Source organism: Colias eurytheme, chromosome 19 (assembly GCF_061535395.1).
Source record: "Colias eurytheme isolate Ceu_HAF_F1 chromosome 19, ilColEury1 Martin Lab GWU primary, whole genome shotgun sequence".
Lineage (NCBI taxonomy): Eukaryota > Metazoa > Arthropoda > Insecta > Lepidoptera > Pieridae > Colias > Colias eurytheme.
In genome coordinates, this window is record NC_142998.1 from 9,354,948 (window position 1) to 9,378,355 (window position 23,408).

A 23,408-nucleotide genomic window follows, 5' to 3' on the forward strand; every position below is an offset into this window, starting at 1 on the left:
ATCGTTTCAAAAGACACTTAATTTTTACATTTCACAATAAAAGTTCATATTAAATTATTCGAATTAGGTATACCGGCAATGTTTCAACCGTAAAATTTGACGATGTTATCACATTTTAATTCACAATAATTAGTGCATTTATCTTTTGAAAGAATTTGAAATTCAAAACAGTCATTACTGATGCAAGTGAATTATAGTATTTTATTGCAGTTTGCAATAATTCATTTTTCATCTATTATTATCAGAAAGATAGGATTGTAGTTACAAACATTCTTGATATCATTAATAAGCTTAATTACGCGGATTTTATAAAAAGAGCAAGTAACTTTTAGATATATATAATAAATAGCCTATATATACATATTATAGGCTATTTCTTATCCGGTTGCCGTGCGGCCCAAGTCACGTTCAGAATATATAAAGATAAATAATAACCGGCCAAGTGCGAGTCGGGCTCGCGCACAAAGGGTTCCGTAGCAGCAAATATAATAAATTACAGTTAAATCAACCTATCTCAAAAACTATAAGAGATACTTTGATCAAACCAAAAATCGTTGAAAGAGTTAATTAGCATGCATCACCTCTATTTTTTTTAGAATTTTATACCCCGTAGTTATAAAAATAGAGGGGGGGGGACATACTTTTTACGACTTTGAGAGCTGATATCTCAAAAACCGTTCACTTTAAGAAAAATGTTTTTTAGAAAACTTTATATCATTTTAAAAGACCTTTCCATTGATACCCCACACGGGTATGTACATCGAAAAAAAAAATTTCATCCCTCAGTTACATGTATGGGGGGCCCCACCCCCAATTCTTTTTTTTACTATTTAGTGTCATATTTTTGTAGCGGTTCATACAACACATATTCCCATCAAATTTCATCACTGTAGTACTTATAGTTTCCGAGTAAATCGGCTGTGACAGACGGACAGACGGACAGACGGACATGACGAAACTATAAGGGTTCCGTTTTTGCCATTTTGGCTACGGAACCCTAATGAACAACAAAAGAGCGAAAATATTAGAGTTAAACCGTGGAACTTTTTGGCACAAATACGTTGTTTCAATGTGTAAGAGTATATCCCCGCGTCTCCTTATGCGGCTGATGCATTATCCATCTGTTTCACTGATCGAGTTTCTTTACGGAGTAGGTTATTAGCACTTATGAGCCTACACGGGACAATTTGGCTCTCTTCACAATGGACAGCTTTGGGCGAGTAGAGCCAATCGCGATAGTGTAGAAGACCTAAATGTCTATCGGCCGTCTAGATGTTTATTCATAATCTCCGTATTGGCGGCAAACATCGACCATCATTTGTTGGGCCAACGCTGTCCATTGTGCAGAGGTGCATTATAGAGCGACTTCAATTCAAATCAAAAGCGGAAGAACAGCTAGTATTAAATAATAATACTTATGACTAGCTTTGTTCGTTGTTACTTGATTACAGTAATCCATGAATAACCTCTTCTAACACCTACCGACCTAGCTGCTGCTAACTGCGTATTATATTTTTTTACTAAGACAAAATACGACATTACGTTTGGCATCAATTCACCTAATTGGCGAATTGTAGGTTGGTTTTGTGCGTCGTCAATCAATGACCCAAACATTCTAAATATAAAACTTTATTTGCTACAATTTCGGACAAAATCTGACAAATCCCAATTTGCCATTTAATTCATTTGGTACGTTTCCCCTCTCAGTTTAAACAACACGAGGGTCAGATTAAGTTTCAATTATCGGATAAAAGTTGTAATATTTAATTAAGCTCCTCATTGTATTAAGTGGACTCTCTGAAGTTATAGTTAAAGCATTTAAATAAATAGACTAAATAGTATACAGTCATATTTTGTTGTTAATACGCAAGATATTTAACCCTAGAACACTAACCTTATTTTTCACCGTTTAATACTAACCTTCGTCGCTTCGACTACGCTTTTTATTGGAGGGGATTAAGGGGTTTAATTAAAACAATATATTTGTAGTTTTGTTTTTATTTTAAGGACAATGTATTAATCTACATATAAAAATATTAAAATACTTATATTACCATATTTTTTATTCAAACAGTCATCAAAATGAGATCATAGTTTACATGCTTTATGAATGTTCTTAAAATTTTTTAAAAATTCGTACACATTATATATACCACTAAATTGCTCGAAATAAACTTTTAATTGTAAACATAATATCTGAAAAAATAATAAAAAATATAGTTTTGATAATAGCTTAGGATCTAAAACATTTGTGACACACATCAAGTTTGTGTTCCGCACACAACGATTTTTTGCACTTAGTGCACCTATTTTTAGTCTACCTTTGCTTTACGGTGGGACATATAGCATATTTATGTTTCTTTTATTTTGCTGTGGAGGGACATAAGCATCATTACTTTGCTCAGTCTCATTTATAACATTCATATTACTTCTTTCTGGCATGTTTAAAATTTATGTGATTGAGTCCCGCAGAGTATCAGTAATGTCATCAGTAATTATACCTGAAAAACATGGAAGAGGATCTAAAATATCTTGAAAAAACCGTACAGGCCCTCGTGTTATGTTTCTATGTTCCTTGAAGGCCTTCTGCTTTGTGACCTTGACTATTGTGGTGACCATATGTGTTTATCTTTCCCAAGAAGAATGGTACGTGATGGTCTTATAATCAAATCACTTGGGTCAGCTGAAGTGCTACGTTTTTTGTCTTCAATGTCACGTGGGCAGATGTATTACTACATGCCTCATAATCTTGATCTGGAAATTTCTCTTTATTTACAATACAAACTTCATCATCACCCACTCCATTTCATGCCTCATCAGCCTCAAAATGGTCTTCAGGCTCTCTCGCAGATGAATTTTCCTCATCGCTTTCGACTTCTATAATAACACATGAATCGTATCTAAAAAATAAAATAATAGGCACCATTATAAAAGATAAAATAACGTAATTTTAACTTAACTAAATAGTACGAAAAGTTACGTTAATACTAACCTTCGTCGATGTGACGAGCCATGGTTGCTGGAACAGCGCGTGTGGACCTTCCACACACAAAGCACTACCGTCCATCGCAAGAGCAATGGGTCGGCTGAGATTAGCTAAAGTTAGAAAACCATACGGTCACGCGCGTAAAAGTTATAGCGATTTTTTTGGTGACGCGTCGTCGAATCGACGAAGGGTAGTAATCTAGGGTTAATTATTTTTATGAAATAGGTACCTAAGTAATCGTTTTTTTAATTCGCTGACGTCCGCGTCTTGAAGAAGTTTTGGATTATAGATCTTACATTTTACATAATATAACTACATTGTACATAATATTTTAAAACTTATAGAAGGATGGTTTAGTTAGGTATATCTATTTAAATCAATGAAATGAGTAGACTTTTCTTAATATTACAGCAGTATGCAAATTTTTATTAATAAGTATGCAGAGTCGTCTGATCACCTACTTGTCCCTAGACAAAATCGATCAGTGAAACAGATGTATGCATAATGCATCTGCCCCTTAGCCCACTTGGGGACACGGGAGTTCACTTTTATGTAGAGTCGTACTCTTTCTTGGAAAAAATATACAAAAAACTGCACGCTCACATCACCTCAGAGACCACACGTTAATTCGTGACTAGTCTAACACAACTAGTCGAGGTAAATAATGAATTTACTTTGTAGTCAATTTGTATCGAATGGGAGTTAAATGTTCATGCGTGTAATAAGTTCGAGGACGCAGAGGCATTGACCAAATGCAGCGTTCGATCTAAACACAAAGAAACAGGTTTTATATTGATTGCTTATAAACTGGCCCTGTTTATTTGGTACATTTGCAACGGTAGCGCAAAAAGAGAAATAGATTCGCCATCGAATATAGCGGGCAATAATCCGGTCAAGTCCGTGTCAGTAATTTTATTTCGGTTCCGTAGTTACAGTATTTAAATAAACTAGTGTCCGACCGAACTTTCGGTTTCGGTTTCGGTTTCGGCCGAGTTTCGGCCAAAAATCAAGTTTCGGCCGCAGTTTCGGTTTCGGCCAAAATCGGCCGAAACTTTTGCCGAAACCGAAACTTATTTCGCAAGTTCAGTGAACTTAGTTCACACACGTTGTGACACACGTTCACGCTCGCCTAACTTCGTTTTCCTTGGCAACGCTTTGACGGACGCTGTCAAAGCGTTGGTTGACCCACGCTGGTGGAAACAATTTTTGATTATCTATGTTGAGATTGGAACTGGGTGTAATAGTAATTAACAATTATTATTTTTATATAAGAGGTACCTTAAAGAGACTGATTATTCTTCTAAGTACAAATACCAATCCAAAGTATTAAAGACTCTTTAATAAAGAGAAAGATCTCAAAATACCAAAACTTAGTATTAAAAGTAACAGTAACAATTACTGATTTGATTTAGATGACTGATTTAACTGAGAACTTAATTTGAAAAAATAATAAAAATTAAAATTGTTATTATTAATATTTTAAAAATACTATTTTTTTATTTTATATTAAATAAATGATTACAACAAATTTAATATACTGCGTTTTCATTTCATGCCCTAATTAAGGCAAAATAATAGGTAAAATGCACCAAAGTTCAGTATTTTTAGAAATTTCATACTTGACCACGTGAGTTTCGGTTTCGGTTTCGGTTTCGGCCGAAACTGAAGCCACGGCCGAACATTCGGTTTCGGTTTCGGTTTCGGCCTGGAAACCAGTTTCGGTCGGACACTAAAATAAACCTTTACATGTAAATCTTTTACTCAAATACGACTACATGCAAATTAAGTTTGGAGTGGAAATAGATTATAGTGTAAATTAATACATTACAGTTTCATAAACTATAACAGAATAAATACAAAATAGAGTCGGTATTTATTACACATTAATTCTACTGTCTACAAAAGGTATCTACTTAATTCTAAATAACATGTAGAGTTACTTTTAAAACAAGTGAGTTCAATGTCCCTAATTCTTAAATACCAGCAGAAGGTTTTTACTTTTTAACCTATCATTAGTTATTTATATTTTCATCGACCTTTGAGATTTGAGCAATGGTTCATGTCTATAGCCTTCAAAACTTCAATGTAAGTAATATGTTTAGGAATTTAAAAAGTCGTGGTCATGGTCGATGAGTGTAAAGTAGTACTTACTTATTTAAAGTGGGATTTGAAATAATATTACAAATAACCTGCACTGCTCAAATGGTGAAAATAAACATCGTGATCAAACCAGACAACTATATTTTTATCATTTTACGTTTTAGAACTCAAAATTTCCGATACAGTATTAAAGAAATGGATATTAATTATTCTTGCGGTAAAATGCAGCAAAATATAAAAACGAAGTGGTAACGGTTCATTTAGGTATTACTTGTTCATGTTTAAATGCATGTAGAATGCTGAAAAAGGGAGTAAAAATTGAGGTTCATAAAATTTCTTTAAATTTTAATTTTAAATACTTAATTAAAAACCGTCTAAGTCCAAAAAAATAATCTATAAATTTCACACTAACATAAGAACTTTAATCTAGTAAAAGCAATACTTGGAAACATCTGTATTCTTCTTAATTCTTCTTTTTTTTATAATAATTATTGTATATGAAACTATCGTAGAATAAAGCTGCTGAGTACCCAACAATAACTCTTATAATTTTAAGTAGACACTTATTACTAGATTATCACAGCATAAACAATATAATTTACAGGCAAACGCAACTATACGAAGGTTCAAGGTGCTAACCTTCTAGCGAAGAGACAAGAATCTAGTGTTAAGACGTTCATTAATAAAAAATTGCAATAAAACAATAAAAAGATGCATAAAACTGCCATTTAAATAATATTATTTTATTATTAATTTATGTTTTAGCTGTGCCCCGCGGTTTTACTCGCATTGCTCAGCTCATTGGCCTTAAGGTTGATGTTCCGACCGTCCCTCCATACATTTTTGATTACCTCTAAACACTTAACACAGACACTATTTCTTTAAAACTAATCATTTTATCACTTCTCTATAATGAAATGTGTGCGCGTTCGACCTTTTTAATCAATAATTTACAATATTTACTTAGAAAAACAACAGTAAAATACCGGAAAAATTTGACACTTCTACAGTAGTGTGCGTGACTTTTGCCAAGCGAAACACGACATAAAGCACGACATCTAGCGCATAGACTATATACTTATTACAGATCTAGCGCGTCAATGTCTAAACGAAAGGCGATGTTTAGACATTGACGCGCTAGATGTCGTGCATTCGCGTTCGTTATCTTATGCATAATGAGCATAATTCTAATAAATCAAAGTTCTGTGTAAAAATTGAGTAATTTCATTTCCAATCGTTCAAAGAAAATAACAATAAAATAAAATAAAACTAATGACCTTAGAAACTATGTTTTTTTTTATTTATTACTCATTATTGTTCGTCCGTCGTAGGTCTGTAAACTGTATTGTACACTGAAGGTAAATGGTACTGTAGGTACTTTAGTTCGGCGTCGTCGCTCGTCGGCTTGATATAAAATTACATTCTTGATTTCATTGACACGCGCTATGATTTGCGCGCGGAATTTCTTGTGTTGTGAATTTATTTTTGTATGCTATGCATTTTAATTGATTCAAATTGCAATGTTTCTCTAGTATGCATTTGAGACTATATTGTAAATTGTAATAATTGATCGTGGGTATAGTAATTAATTATTCTAATAACGCAATTAGTAATATATGTATTTTCGGTGGGATTCAAAACAAAAAATTGGCCCGTGATTTTTATGAAATTTCACCACATTGCAAATCACATCAATCATAGTTCATACACATGTATGACGAAAGTGATTAGTATTGTGGCTAACATTGACTCATCAGTTCATCACTGAAACCAGTGATAAATCAGTACCTATATCATATTGTGTTTGAATATTTTTAAACAATGATATAAGTATACAATTATTATAAATCGGTAAACTATCAAAGTAATCACAAACTTGCAAACATTGGTAAAATATCCAGTAGTTTATGAGCCTATTCATTACAATCAAACAAACAAACAAAGTTTTCCTCTTTATAATATTAGTGTAGACAAACACTATGAATACGATCACGAATGCAAATTCGGGGATTTTCTAATTATTGCTAAATAATAATTGAATTCGTTTTGAAATACTCTATAATTTTTAGTGTATAAATAGACATTTATAATGTGGTGCTAATTTTTTTTGTACTGCTAACGCTATTGTAGGTACCTATTTTCGTTGTTTTATTTCAAGTGAACACGGCCATACAATTTTGTCACGAGCCGCCTATGATTGTAGGTACTTTTGTTAGGCTCCTTCGTCGTCCGCGTCGGCTCGAAAGTTCTTGATTTCATTGTCACGCGCTATGATTTGCGCGCGGATTTTCTTGTGTTGTGAATTTATTTTTGTATTATTATTTTTTTTTATTTATTTTTTTATTTTATTGATTCAAATAAAATATTTCACTAGTATGCATTTGAGACTATATTGTATTATGTATAATTTATCGTAGGTATAGTTATTCTTATAACGCAGTTATATTTTCGGTGGGACAATTTGACCCGTGATTTTTCTGAAATATCACCACGTTGCAAATCACATCAATCATACACACGTATGACGAAAGTATAGTGGCTATAATTGACTCATCAGTTCATCACTGAAACCAGTGATAAATCAGTACATATATCATATTTTATTGTGTTTGAATATTTTTTAAACAACGATATATACAATATTATTATAAATCGGTAAACTACCAAAGTACTTCCGAATTTTCAGACAGACAAACAAGTAGTTTGAACACGCAGTTTTCTTATACTAGTAGCAAAAATCAAAACCATAATATTATGTTTACCTACTATATTTTACTAAAAGTCGAGTGCGTCGAAATCGTAAATAATAATATGTTTTTCACCTTCCTGGTTATTTTCCCATAGTAAATAGTGTTTTAGGTTTGTTGTTGTAGGTAGGAATAATAATAATTATTCTTACATGTTGGTTATGAAATGTATATTGAAATAATTTACTTTTACAAATCATTAGTGATATAAGTTTTGAGTGAAAATGCTTGGATCAGCATAATATTATATGGTACTTCAAATACATGTTTTGATAAAAAAAACAATAGTGTAATAAAATAAAACTGCGTTTTATTGTAATCAATGTTGACAATTTTAAATTCCAAAATTATTGATCAATAAAATAGTTTACACCAACAAATATAACTTTTATTTTTATAACAATCGTTCATAATATAAACCGTAGCAGGTGGCGTTTTGAAGTTCTGTCTACTCATACAGAAAAATGGAAAACTTGTTTTTTTTGTAAACAATTTATTACTCATGTTGTTTGGCAACTCGAAGCGTGGTCGTCCGTCGTAGGTACTTTTGTTCGGCGTCGCGTCGTCGTCCGCGTCGGCTTGATATAAAACATTCTTGATTTCATTGACACGCGCTATGATTTGCGCGCGGAATTTCTTGTGTTGTGAATTTATTTTTGTATGCTATGCATTTTAATTGAATCAAATTGCAATATTTCTCTAGTATGCATTTGAGACTATATTGTAATAATTGATCGTGGGTAGGTATAGTAATTAATTATTCTAATAACGCAATTATATTTTCGGTGGGATTCAAAACAAAAAATTGGCCCGTGATTTTTATGAAATTTCACCACATTGCAAATTATATATTATACAATTACAATTACAATTATTATAAATCGGTAAACTATCAAAGTAATTACAAACTTGCAAAATATGCTTTTCCGAATTTTCAGACAGACACACAATTTTATTAGTTTGTTTTAGCAAAGTAGGTACCTATACCTATACGCTTACGTCGCGCGTCGCGTCGTCGAAAACGGTGCGCCCAGAAACAAACATACCTAATTCAGTTACAATCCTTTTTTTGTTCCGTAATTTATTGTATTTATTCTAATACGATTTTTTTTATTCGTCGGCCAGTTCTACTAGGTATAAAAAGATAAAATTGAAATATAATTATTGTAGCGACAGCCATATTATGTTACTATGTTTTCGTAAATATGTTTTTCACCTTCCTGGTTATTTTCACATAATCTTATCTTCTTATATATAAAAATGAATCGCAAAATGTGTTGGTAAGCGCATAACTCGAGAACGGCTGAACCGATTTCGATCATTCTTTTTTTATTATATTCCTTGAAGTACGAGGATGGTTTTTATGTAGAGAAAACGTAAATATTATGTACCACGGGCGAAGCCGGGGCGGACCGCTAGTCTTATATATAAAAATGAATCGCAAAATGTGTTGGTAAGCGCATAACTCGAGAACGGCTGAACCGATTTCGATCATTCTTTTTTTATTATATTCCTTGAAGTACGAGGATGGTTTTTATGTAGAGAAAACGTAAATATTATGTACCACGGGCGAAGCCGGGGCGGACCGCTAGTATATATATATAAATGAATCGCAAAATGTGTTGGTAAGCGCATAACTCGAGAACGGCTGAACCGATTTCGATAATTCTTTTTTTATTATATTCCTTGAAGTACGAGGATGGTTCTTATGTAGAGAAAACGTAAACATGTACCACGGGCGAAGCCGGGGCGGACCGCTAGTCTTATATATAAAAATGAATCGCAAAATGTGTTGGTAAGCGCATAACTCGAGAACGGCTGAACCGATTTCGATAATTCTTTTTTTATTATATCCCTTGAAGTACGAGGATGGTTCTTATAGCTAGAGAGCTAGTTAGTTTAGTTTTAGTGCAGTGGCAGTGTAAATGTTGTTGTTGAGGTTATGTAAATTTAACACTTTAGTTAACTACCAAGATATAAAGAAATGAGGATAGGACACAATAACTATTGGTTGAGGTATTTATAAACTCATAATATACTTTTAAAAAAATCACGTTTTAATAAATTTCTAGAATTAAATTAGAACAGCTGATTCAAAATAGCCTAAAAAATCTTAATAATAATAATTACGCTTCACAGCAAGAAGAAATGTACCATATGTACCCGCACAAAGTCGATATTGTGTTGCCTACCGTTCGACTCAATGGCTAGGGTTGTAACTACCTTTAATAATTATTACCAAACTAATAAACCGAGTGATGCGAAATAACCATAATTCTTTTAGAGTTTGATAAAATGATCAGGCAGGTATTTTCTTTAATCCTCTGAATTCTCGGTTACTAAATTGTATCGTTGAAATTATTCTTAATCGCGTAAATTTAATAAATAATCATATGGAAAACACTTTTCATTTGTTTTTTTACTTTCACGCCCAACTACTATACAATAATTACGTTGTTTCGGTATTTTGACGAGAAAACGCAGGAAACATCCGTTGTATCATTTTAGATAGATTGTATATTTTGTATCTGTAGAATTGAAATCAAAGCTATGTATATGTTGTCTCCATTCTTTTCTTATCGGATTGTTGATCCCAATGCGAATGCGTCACTTAAATTTTATAAAAGACAATTAAGAACATCAAAAATAAAGTGATACGTAAATATTTCACAGTGCAATATATTATGTAATTAATAATAATTATATATTTATGAAAAAATAATTACATCAGATTTAATAATAGCAATTGTTTTGAATGTACATAATATGAATAAATGATTACATCATAATAGTAATAATCACAATTGTTTTATTTCCCATTTGTTGCAACCCTAGCATATTTTCATGTAGCAGCAGAAGTACCTACACTGGCGGCGCGGCGGCATCGTGCGACATCAAAGGCATTGCCTTACTAGGTAAGTTTATAATGACTCATTTCTTTTATTATATAATTTACGTTTTACTTTTACAGAATCCGATTCAATGGATTATGAAGACGAGTCACACAACGCCATACGATAGTGATGATGAATGAACATTTCAATAAATGCATGCCTTATGCATGCGTGTTTTTTTATGTTGTTTTGTAATTGTTAATTGTTTCTTAAATAAAGAAATAAACTAAATATTTAAATGATGATTTGTTATTTGCAACACAACTTTATATTTGAGATTCTTTACAAATGTATATTTAGTTTTGTATCATCAAATTTATAAATTTTATTCCATAGTTTTCAAAATTAAATGTAAATGACCATAAAAACATTAATAAAGTAAATCATTGATGTAAGGTCAGGGAACGTAATACATATATACATCTGACCATGTAGAAGCTAATAGTCTTGTTGACTGCTGAAGTCTGTAGTTGTCTGCTGAAGTCTGTACGCAATGAAAATGTCTGCCGTTTCGAAAATAAGTTTTTAAGACCCTAATAAATAAAATATATGAATGGCAGATCTGGTCAAATACTTTCAAAATTGTATTTTTTTCAGCACTTTCATAAGTGTCTGCCAGAATGTTATCCGCGTGATAATGGTCTGCCATTGTTATTTTCCGATAGAAATAATAATCTATTTTCAAATATCAAAATGGCAGACGTGGTCAAATGGTTTCAAAGTTCGCCAAAAATTTCCACCTGTCTTACCTAAGCGCGCGCCCCGTCCACCACTCTGGGCTTAGTGACTCCTCATCTCATGTATAGTAGGTATAGGGGAATCAACACACAAAAATCCAGGTCTGGTCAAATACATACAGGTAGCTTTGCGCTAGCTCTCTAGCTATTACTTCTTATGGAGAGAAAACGTAAACATGTACCACGGGCGAAGCCGGGGCGGACCGCTAGTAAATAATAAAATAATAAATAGTGTATTAGATTTGTTATTGTATCTTGTATACCTACGAATAATTATTCTTACGTCTTGTTGGGAAATGTTCAAATACCTACCTATTGAAATAATTTACTGTTTCAAATCATTAGTGTTATTAGTTTTGAGTGAATAGGCATGGATCAGAAATTCAGAATATAATATGCTACTAACTACTCAAATACATACATGTTTACACAACAAACACCACTGACCTCTATAACTATAAGTTATAGAGGTCAGTGACCGTCAGTGACAAACACTATGGATACCTACGCTCGCGAATGCAAATTCGGTGATTTACTAATTATTGATACCTAGTCATTGAATTCGTTTTGAAATAGCCTGTACTTTGTAATTTTTAGTGTTATAGACATTTATAAAATGTGGTGCTCATTTTTTTGTAATAAATCATCCCGAACGCTATTGTATTTTCGTTGTTTTATTTCAAGTGAACACCTATACAATTTTGTCACGAGCCGCCTCTGGCCTCTGGGTGAAATAAACAAGTCAAATGATTTTTGTTCTAATTGTATTTTGGTAGTAGTTTGTTTAGAATTTACATTACCATTGTTTAATTTTTATTTTGTATTTGCAGTAAAATAAAAAGATGAAAAACTTCATTAGGTATATTGTACGACACCTCACTCTGAATCGCGCTAGCGAAATTTTTTCGTTACAGAGCACATATACAACTTTCGGACAATCTTCATTGAGGCCGGCCGGCAAATCGAGTATGTCGAGAAACTTCACTTATTCGATGGAGGTATTCTACCTTCCTTCCTCCACAGTTGTGGGACCCCGACGTGCATTGAACACGCAGCTTTCTGATACTAGTAGCTAAAATCAAAACCACAGATATGTCTGTGATCAAAACCATAATAATATTTTTACCTATTATTTTACTAAAAGTCGAGTGCATCGAAATCGTAAATATGTTTTTCACCTTCCTGGTTTTTTTTCCATAGTAAATAGTGTTTTTGATTTGTTGTTGTATGAATAATTATTCTTACTTGTTGGTTATGAAATGTATATTGAAATAATTTACTTTTACAAATCATTAGTGATATTAGTTTTGAGTGAAAATGCTTGGATCAGCATAATATCATATTTGCTACTTCAAATACATGTTTTGATAAAAAAAAAACAATAGTGTAATGTAGGTAATAAAATAAAACTGCGTTTTATTGTAGGTAATCAATTTTGACATTATTTATTTCCCAAAATTACAATAAAATAGTTTACGCCAACAAATATAACTTTTATTTTTATAACAATCCTACTTCCTACTAATGCGAAAGTTCATACATGTTTCAAAAGAAAAACTTTTACTTTTACTATTATTTCAATTTATCCGGTTTAATTAAGACTTAATATTGATACATATGATCATTATAAATACAAATAGGAATTAACAATATAACGAATACGTGGCACAACTAAAATTTTACCGATACCACCCGTGGTCATTCTCCTTTGTGGGTCATTTGTAACAGGATGGCGGTTCTACAGCGAAAAAAGAAAAATGATGGTCAGAACGCTGATACCGGATACCTTAAGATACTGTAATATAAAATATTACTAGATTAGATAAAATATTATAGGTAGTATCTTCACCGTGTGTGACGCGCTTTACATTCACGCCATCTAGAGTTAAATCTTTATCATTTTTGTATACGTCTGTGTGTGTAAACGACCCTGTATGCAATGACAGATGTTAAAACGCATAATTTTACCGAATTGGGTGGATTTTAAGGCAATGATATAACATATTTCAATAAAATATAATATTCAGTAACCGCCATGACTATTCCTAGGTTTGATGACTATTCCAATTACGCAAAAACTCAAATAAACTAGAAATGTAGAATTCAGCGCCATCTAGCGGGATATTGGCTGGGAACAGATCGTTGCAATCACCTTAAGCGTGTTGAAATAGATATAGTCCTAACACTGACAGAATTTGTCAAATAGGAACCGTAGTTCCTACAAGCGTATTCAACGAACCAACAAACAAGCTTTATTATTAATTTATTAGTATAGTTTAAACTTTAAACATGCAAAATGAGATTATTATATGCAACCTCATTTTTTTACTCAAAAACATTTACCTACCTTAACTTTTTTCATAAGCATGATTTCAACTAAGAAGCCATTTTAGGTTCAAATGATGAACACTTTCGGTTCGGAGTAGGTAACACTAGCAAAATTGGTGAATGTCCACAATCCACATATACCGGTATATCTTAACATTCACAAATATCGGACATTCAAAGTCACATAGATATCTATATGAATATTAAAGCTGAGGAATTTGTTTTTTTTTGTTTGTTTGAACGCGCTAATCTCAGGAACTACTAGTCCGATTTGAAAATTTTTTGGTGTTAGATAGCCTTCTTATCTAAGAAAGATAGGCTATATTAAATCTATAATCACGCTAAGACCAACAAGAGCGGAGCACTGCGGTTAAAGCCGCGGGGCACAGCTATAGTATAACTATACGATTCATCCAAAATAAGGACTAAAAATAAACATATCGGTCGGTTTAATCGCACAAAAAATTCCACCAGAACATGTAGTACCTACATAGTACCTCAATGACCAGAACTTGTTTTTATCGAATAAAGCATACCTTGTTGATATTTATAAGTTATTTATAAGTCATAACTTTAAACATTTGAATCCACCTAAGACCAAGGGCAATAACGTTGATATTAGTGGTCAATAAAATTTACCTGTCAGCTAGGTAAGTAGTAAGTAAGTACTACATAATATAAAAAGTTTTTCGCCATTTAAAAAAATCTGAAAAATCACCTAAAAAGAAAGCGAGCAAATAAAACACGTAGACCATTTTTATTGAAGATTTTTTTTTCAAAAATAATAATAAAAGTGACTATTTATAATTCGCCGGTTATTACGCAAGAAGAAAGAACTAAACTAGATCAGAAAAATAATATTAAGTAATTATATTGATAGGAATACACTACTAAATAATTAAAACTGTGATTCTTAAAACTGATACTCTATATTATTGAAACACTAGTTATTATATTACAAAGACCATTAATATTTATTTTCAGCTTCTAGCAACAAAACCTACACATAACCTACAAGGTCACCATAATAGGAACAATAAAATAATAATATAATAATAGTTTATACACATACAAAGTCCATGAATACAGGATATTAACAAACTAATTTTTTAAATCAATATGTAACTTGTGACTTGTAAGTTGGATTCAAAATATTACGCCTATGTTCAAAATAATATTGACACAAACTCAAACATTTATATCTTCAAATAGACTTCACAGTTCACACAATATAGCGAATAATATAAAATACTGAGAAATCATGACTTCATTATTTACCATAGCACTTTGTTAATAAAACTGAACTTTATTGCAAGAACGTGGTTTTATTATAGATTTCGATTCACTTTTCCGTCGTTCGATTGATCTCAAAATTTGGTAAAAGTGAAGTCCCGTGTCCCCAAATGGGGTAAGGGGCAGATGCATTATGCATACATCTGTTTCACTGATCGATTTTCTTTTAGGGACAAGTAGGTGATCAGCCTTCTGTGTCCTGCCAGACCGAGACATTTTTTCACCTGCGGGAATCGAACCCTCGGTTCTACGCTCATGCGTCAACCACTGTACCAAGGAGGCGGTCAAAATTTGGTACCTATTGTTTAAATAATCATATAAAATCTCACATATAAATATCATATAATATGATTTCACAAAATAACCTTTCCCAGTTTTAATTTTATATTTTTTTAAGTATGATTTTTTGTATTTTTTAAATAGTATTTAAATAGTCATTAGTCGAATACATACATGGAGCAAGGATTCATGGTAATGGAAAATCTTGTCACCAACATACTTAAGGATAATTACGTGAAGTCATGTTCAACAGAAAAGGGCAAAAAAAAAGAATTTCAATCACCTTCACCTCTCAATACTGTCATTGTTCAAGAGTCAAGAGTCAAAAAGAAAGGTCATGGAACTTCCTCGTACGGAAAAAATTTAAAGAAAATAAACACTGCAATATCGTAAATGTTGTTAAAAATATAATAATATATATTTTTAACAACATTTACGATATTGATTCACTGGATTGAAAATGAAAGAAAAATCTCCATATTTTCTAATATTATAAATCTGATGAGTCTGTTTGTTTGTTCGCGCTAATTTCAGGAAACACGGGCCCGATTTTAAAAATTATTTCACTGTTAAATAGACCATTTAACAGTGAAATAATTACCGAGGAAGGCCAAAAAAAGAAAAGCTATATTATAAGAGAGTAAAACCTCGGGGCATATCTAGTAACTCATGGGGCTCTTGTACGGATGACGTATAAATAATAGAAAAAGCCTCTATTATGCTTCGCAGAGTAATAAAATGATACATTAACATTTTTTTATTTGAAATAAAATGGAAATAATTCATTAATTAAATAAAATGAGGAGATTAAATATTCACAAGAATAATTAAATATTTTTGTATAATAAAAAGCTTTTTGTTAGTAAAGTGTAATTCATTTATTACCGAGCAGGTTTTCTTTTATGTTTTCCACGTCTAAAATAGATACAATATATTTTTTAGACTAGTGTTGAGTTTTGAGTCACGTTTTCAATCATACATGTAAATTGTAATTTAACAATGGTGATGATCTCAGAAGTTTTTATAAAGATTTACGTTTCGTAGTCAAAAGAGTAACACTTGATTAATATGCATGTTCTAGGGGGTTTCCCGGAATAAAAAGAATATCATAATATTATTTGACATTGATGACATTGTCGATATAGCTGGGAAGGACTGGGCTTCCTGCGGCACAAGTGGAGGAAGATGGAGGAGACCTTCACCCAATGTGGGATCCAACACAACAATAAATAACACATTACTAACACAATTTGTATTTGTATAACTGTCAAATTTAAATTTAAATTTTAAATTTTTTTTTGCAAATTGTAACTAACACAAATTAATATTGTAAAACTATCCAAAGTGTGTGGAAATAAAAGGCTTTTTTATTTATTATTTTTTATTTATTATGTTAAAACAAAAGAAAAATTCTTGTTACTTATAGTAGGTACCTAACCTATCTATCTTTTATTTTTAATTTTTTTGTAAGTATATCCTGTTACCTACTGTTTTTTTAGTATTTAGTTTTTAGTTTTTTTAGTATTTATTTCAGAAATTCTTGAAAATGATAAACAGAAAACCTAACATTCAAAATAAATTATGCACATGGCAATTTCATTAATCTACTTTCACAATTTTTTGCTCTACCAAAGAATTGAAAACTTTATCTGTCTATTTGTTATTTCGGCTAATCTCCTAGCCACTCATCTCCCACTGATGGGCATAATATTATTTTGAAAACAAAAGAAATTATTCATTACTAGTGGTCCGCCCCGGCTTCGCCCGTGGTACATATTTCGCAATAAAAGGTAGCCGGGATTAAAACCTATCCTATTTCCCGGGATAAAAAGTAGCCTATGTCCTTTCTCGGGTATCAAAATATCTCCGTACCAAATTTCATGCAAATTGGTTCAGTAGTGTAGGCGTGATTGAGTAACAGACAGACAGACAGAGTTACTTTCGCATTTATAATATTAGTATGGATTAGCTAAATATCCATATTTAATCCAGCTTTTAAATACGGAGTCACGGGTAGGTATCAGCTAGTACATAATATTATTATAATGATTTTTTCTCGAACCTTCCACATCTAATTATTATTCTTTGCCATACACTTCAGGCCCTAAAAGGGAACCTGTATTTCTACTCGTTATATAACTAGGCAGTGAAGGTTATCTGCTTACGGTCAAATAGAACATAATTTAAATATTTATTAAGTACATGATCCTAAATGCTAGTTAGATACGTAAATAAGTGGCTCATTATTTAAAAAAGGCAATCCATAAATATAGTTTTAAAAAAATCGAACAAACCCCAACATAGGCAACAGTAAAACATGTCATCATGAGAACCAAATTAAAATGAACCTACTAAAGTTTGAGATCTCAAATCTAAATATGCTTGAAGTTATTACTGCTCTACAAATATAATGTAAAAATTACTTCTCTCTAATAAGTTAATAACCATGAATTATTGAGATCGTTTATTTGGGAGCTGATGATACTACTGATGATACTACATCTGCAAAGCTGCGACCGTATTCTTCACAGAAATTAACATTCCAATTTAGGTACTTGGAATATCCACTTTTTTGTTACTAACATTAATGATGATCGATACCTACCTATACACATAATATTATGTATGATATACCTACCATTAAGATATATTGGCCTCGAACCTGGCACCCACACCAACATACCAGCTATACTCAGCCATAGCTGCCTAACCAACCGTGAAGGTTTGAAAAGTAAAAACTAAAAAGCGATCTAAACACGGTTCAAGGTTGGACAACCGGTCGGTCAACGGATATTTATGGTTCTAATTGAAAAAGATTCAAAATATGGATGACAATTTGTTTTTTTTTTTTGCGAAATCAGTTTGACAGCTGCTGACACGTGATGTCATCTAATGCTGGCCATTCATGGGCTATTCATGGAAAATAAGTAGGTACTGGGATATTTCAGTAAACACTTGAAAGTCAATTCAAGTGTAAAATTAAAATAATTCAAGTTGTCTAATATGAAATGGCTACTGACAACATATAATTAAATATAGGTGTGTATAGGTCCTCATTTTACTTCATATTTATCATTAAACGCATATAAATATTTATAAATAAATATAAATATTTCAGGACAATTTTCACACACGGCACAATCCGATCCCATACTAAGCTTTCACTTGTGTTATGGATACCAGATGGCTGATAAACATACATATATGTATAATTTTTAAATAAATACTTATAAAGATAATTAACACCCAGACACAGAGCAAACATCTATATTCATCACACAAATATTTGCCCCGGGTGGGAATCGAACCCACGACCTCTGGCCAACCGGTCAGTCAACTTATTAATTATATTGATCTTTATTTATGACATAACAACTAGTTGAGGCCTTTTAAAATAATAAAACCCATAACATAGTAACTATATAGTTCTTATTTTCTTAGTATTGAAGTAAATCTCACAAAGATGTGAATGGCTCTGTCACTAACTGAAATTAAAATTTACGATTCTTTAAATTGTTTCCATCTAGCTACAAAAACATTGTTTTGTTGATATATAAAAATGACGTACATATCTCAAAATATATTCATGTTTTTGTTCTATAAATCAATATGTTTTTATAAATCTTCACCAGACCCGTTATAATTTTTACTAAGCCTCGAGTAACGATATTAAAAACCCAAATCAAAATACCGTTGTTGACGTAAAGAAATCGTAAAAAGTAAAAACATACCTATTTGAAGAATACCTATACTTACTAATATTATAAAGCTGAAGAGTTTGTTTGTTTGTTTGAACGCGTTAATCTCAGGAAATATACTGGTCCGATTTGAAAAATTATTTCGGTGATAGCCCATTTATTGAGGAAGGCTATAGGGCAAAGGCTATATTATATCATCTCGCTAAGAGTGCTGACCAATAGCTGAGCGCTGCGGGTAAAACCGCGGAGCATAGCTAGTATAAAATATTTGCCCATTGACATCATTTAATGAACGTCTTTGATTTAGCATTACCCATAAGATATAACATTTTGGAAAGTCTCAACAAAATAAGATAAATAAAAATATAAACAATTATTAAACGTGTAATACCTAGTTATGTTAGATATAGAAATTAGTGGTAGGTCAAAAAACGTCTTATTCATAAAGTTCAAAAAAGTTCTTATTGGAAAGAAATTTAAAAAATAATACCTAATTATTATTATTTCAAATTATTTAAATAAATATATAATACATATTATTATATAAACCTCACGTTAATTAATTTCGTTAAATCTTTTTACCCATAATAAATTTCCACTCGACACCACAAGAATTAAGTTAGTATAAAATATAGTAGGTACATACAAATTAATAACAAAAACTGGAATAATTAAATGCTAATAACAAAATCACTTAATTTTAATCATCTCTGATCGTTTTAAACTCGACTCTATTCTGATATAGAATACGATATAATTTACAAAATCATGATCCATACATGATTCTGTTCAAGTACTTATCTACACGTAGGTACTTATTAAAACTAGATAACAGTCAATGTGAGTCCGTTTTTGATACAAAGGTCATTTAATATAATGTATTATGGAAGTATGGAGAAATAGTATAGCGCCATTATGCATATAAATTATTTTTAGTAGTTACATTATTCATAAAGATATGACCTTAGAATATAGTTAACTAGCTTACCGCCCTCGGCTTCGCCCGTTTTGTCTAAAACCTAATAAATTATATACTAAAACCTTCCTCTTGAATCACTCTATCTATTTAAAAAAACCGCATCAAAATCCGTTGCGTAGTTTTAAAGATTTAAGCATACAAAGGGACATAGGGACACAGCGACTTTGTTTTATACTATGTAGTGATAAGTGAATTTTGATATTAAATAATATAAACAAAAATTCCTGCTAGAAAATGTTGTCTACTTAAAATATTAATTAGGTATACCTCATAATATTTAACTACTTACAAACTTTAAAACAATAGAATTACCTAGTTAATTCCTGTCATATTATTATTTATACTAATTAAATAAATTAAATTAAATATTCAATGGCCAATAATTTAAATATGTACCAGGTTATAAGGAGTTAAATAATGGTTGCTCCTGGTATGATGTCCGAGCCTACTAGATCAGTTTGTATTCGGGCTACAGTAATTCATCAGAGCTTTCAGCTTTGTTAGAGATTTATCCTATTCCCACTAATAATAAATGCGATGGATGTATGTGTATGTGTGTGTGTTGGTTACTCTTTCACGTAAGTACTACTGAACTGATTAAAATGAAATTTAGCACACATATAGATAGATAGATAGATAATATGAACAATGTACTGTTTGTTGCTATATAATATGTTATAAGTAGTTTATGTGGGTAGTACTTAGCATTATTAGATCTATACGTTTAGTTTTTACTTTTTAGATATAATTATCAGTGAGACGGCAAACAATAAAGTTTCTACTAGTATCCTACATAAAGATAGTATACATTCACCGATTCACGGTATTTTTTGCAAATTTTCATGCAAAATAAGGACTTTAAATATTTATGACCTGCGGCGGTTTACACGTAAAATTAGATAATTACAGTATACTTACTCATAATTTCTTAAAAAAAATAAAACAAGAAATATTAAATCGAACTTATTTTTTAATTAGCTGCTCCACCCCCGGTTTCACCCCCGTGGCTGGTCGTAGCGCAGCGTGATGATAATAAGTATATAGCCTTCCTTGATACCCGAAAGAATTTTTCAAATCGGACCAGTAGTTCCCGAGATTAGCGCGTTCAAACAAACAAACAAACTCTTCAGATTTATAATATTAGCGTAGTATATTATTATTAGTCTGTGATATTAGTACAGATAAAACGAATACATTTAAAATACACAATAATTGACCTTCCTTTGTTACGTATTCAAGATATTGATAACTGCAGACGATAATTTTTATTTTATATAGATAAGTGAAAATTATCTTAACGATTCAGACATTGTTGTCGCGTTGCATATAGGTAAATTATAATATACTAGTGGCTGCTCCAAGCGGTTTCACCTCCGTGGCTCCACTCCTGTTGGTCGTAGCGTGATGATATATTAGCCGTTTCCGAGATTAGCGCGTACAAACAAACAAACAAATTCTTCAGCTTTATAATATTAGTATAGATATTACATATTAGAATTTTATGACTTTAAAGATTAAATTTTTACATTGAAATTAATATTGTTATCTATGATCTTTAGAATCGAACAATAATAATTAATAAAAAAATACCCTATTGTTTCCTAATTTATTGTTAAATTATTGCATTGCATTTATCAAACGAGGAAAATTAATTATTTTTAGTATTGGCTGTTTTAAATATCTCAAGGAAAATATGTTTCTGTTCCACAGTTTGTTGTAATAAAACAATAGAATAATACATATTATAGAAAAAGAATATTTAAAAAAGGGATAATATTTTCCTAATACCCACAAATTAAAGAGTAAGTTATTTTTTATAATTCTTAATATTTCAACATTCAATTGTAATTTTTACTGTAAATTCGTATTTTAAATAAATTAATTATAGATAATTCATTCCTATCACATGGAAGAATAAAAAGTATGTCAAAACTTCGATGCAAAGAAATTTAAAAAATAAAATACATAAATGTTCCAAATTCAAATAACAACATCCAAATATATCGTAAAAAAACTTACATTCGAACCAGTAGATGCTTATCACACAACTCTATAAGCTGAGCGAAAAAATCCAAAATTTATAAACAGATTTTACACAGCACTTGATAAATAACGAAATATTATTGTTTAAAACAACATTGCTACGAACGACGCATGCGCACGTCGCGGACATAAAGCAGTTTTTAAAAACTTTGCCGACCTATGTCTGATTACGGTGCCGCGCACGTCGGTCTTCAATGGTTGGTTTTATTTTATATGCTTATTAATTTATGTTATCCGGGTACTAATAGATTCGCAAAATTACTCTTAAAAAATGTTACATTTAAACAACTTCGGACCCATTTTTACCCCCTAGCCAAAGACCACAGATAATGTAATACCACAGAATAATAACTAGTAGCTAATACTATGACGTATTACACAAGAATGTATAAAAATATATATTGTCAATCGTCAACAGACGGACTGAGTTTAAACGAATGAGTTTAATCAGCCGTTAAAATATGTTTTTCAGCTCGTTTGGATAGCTAAACTTTAAAATAATCTAGTTATAAAATGTCGAACACCTTTAAGTCTTCACCAATAAATAAACAGGTTTTGAATAATTTATCTATCAAATATAGTTTAATTTTAATTAGAGAATTAAAAAAAAGATTAGTATTGGAATACGCAGCCTTGTTTTTTTTCCGTTTCTAATAAAGCAAGTAAAAGTTGCATTCAATTTAAATATTATGTTGTAACTTGAATTTAATTTTATTAATTCGATAAAATGGAAGCTTCAAACCGCTTCATTTAAATATATGAAATTAAAAGGTGTTTTTCTTAGTTTTATAATTGAATTATCCACCTTTCCCTTTGGTTGTTTCTAATGTCCAACTTTTAAAAGTGCTTTTGAATAGTCTCTCTTTTTAAACTAGGGGGCCCTATATTTGGACCTAAGTTAAATTCAAATTACATTTTGATTAACCATCTCATTAAAACATATGAATTATGAATTGTATTCAATTGTGAATTCATCGACGCAATCACGGTTTCTTATCAGTGTATCGTGTGCTAATATCGCACGTCAATAACTCCAGTTATCGGTTCCAATATAAATTATCACAACAATAATATTTATAATGCTTTATTTTCGTTTAAATTTATTTTCAATTCAGTAGCATTGATTATTCTAGGTGTAGGTTTTCCATTCCCACCATATTAACTTAATCTATATCTACTAATATTATAAAGCTGAAGAGTTTGTTTGTTTGTTTGTTTGAACGCGCTAATCTCGGGAACTACTGATTCGATTTGAAAAATTCTTTCGGTGTTAGATAGCCCATTTATCGAGGAAGGTTATAGGCTATATATCATCACGCTACGA

General features: G+C 31.3%; 1 protein-coding gene across 1 annotated transcript in view; it reads right to left on the reverse strand.

Annotated features, from left to right (window-relative positions):
* The window catches only part of LOC149900324 (clavesin-2-like), a 30,133-nt gene extending 7,829 nt beyond the window's left edge, over positions 1–22,304 (reverse strand). The window contains exon 1 of the mRNA XM_090113271.1: positions 22,061–22,304. The gene's annotated coding sequence lies outside the window, so the exon portion shown is untranslated. The remainder of the gene's footprint in view (positions 1–22,060) is intronic.
* Between the last annotated feature and the right edge of the window lie 1,104 nt (positions 22,305–23,408).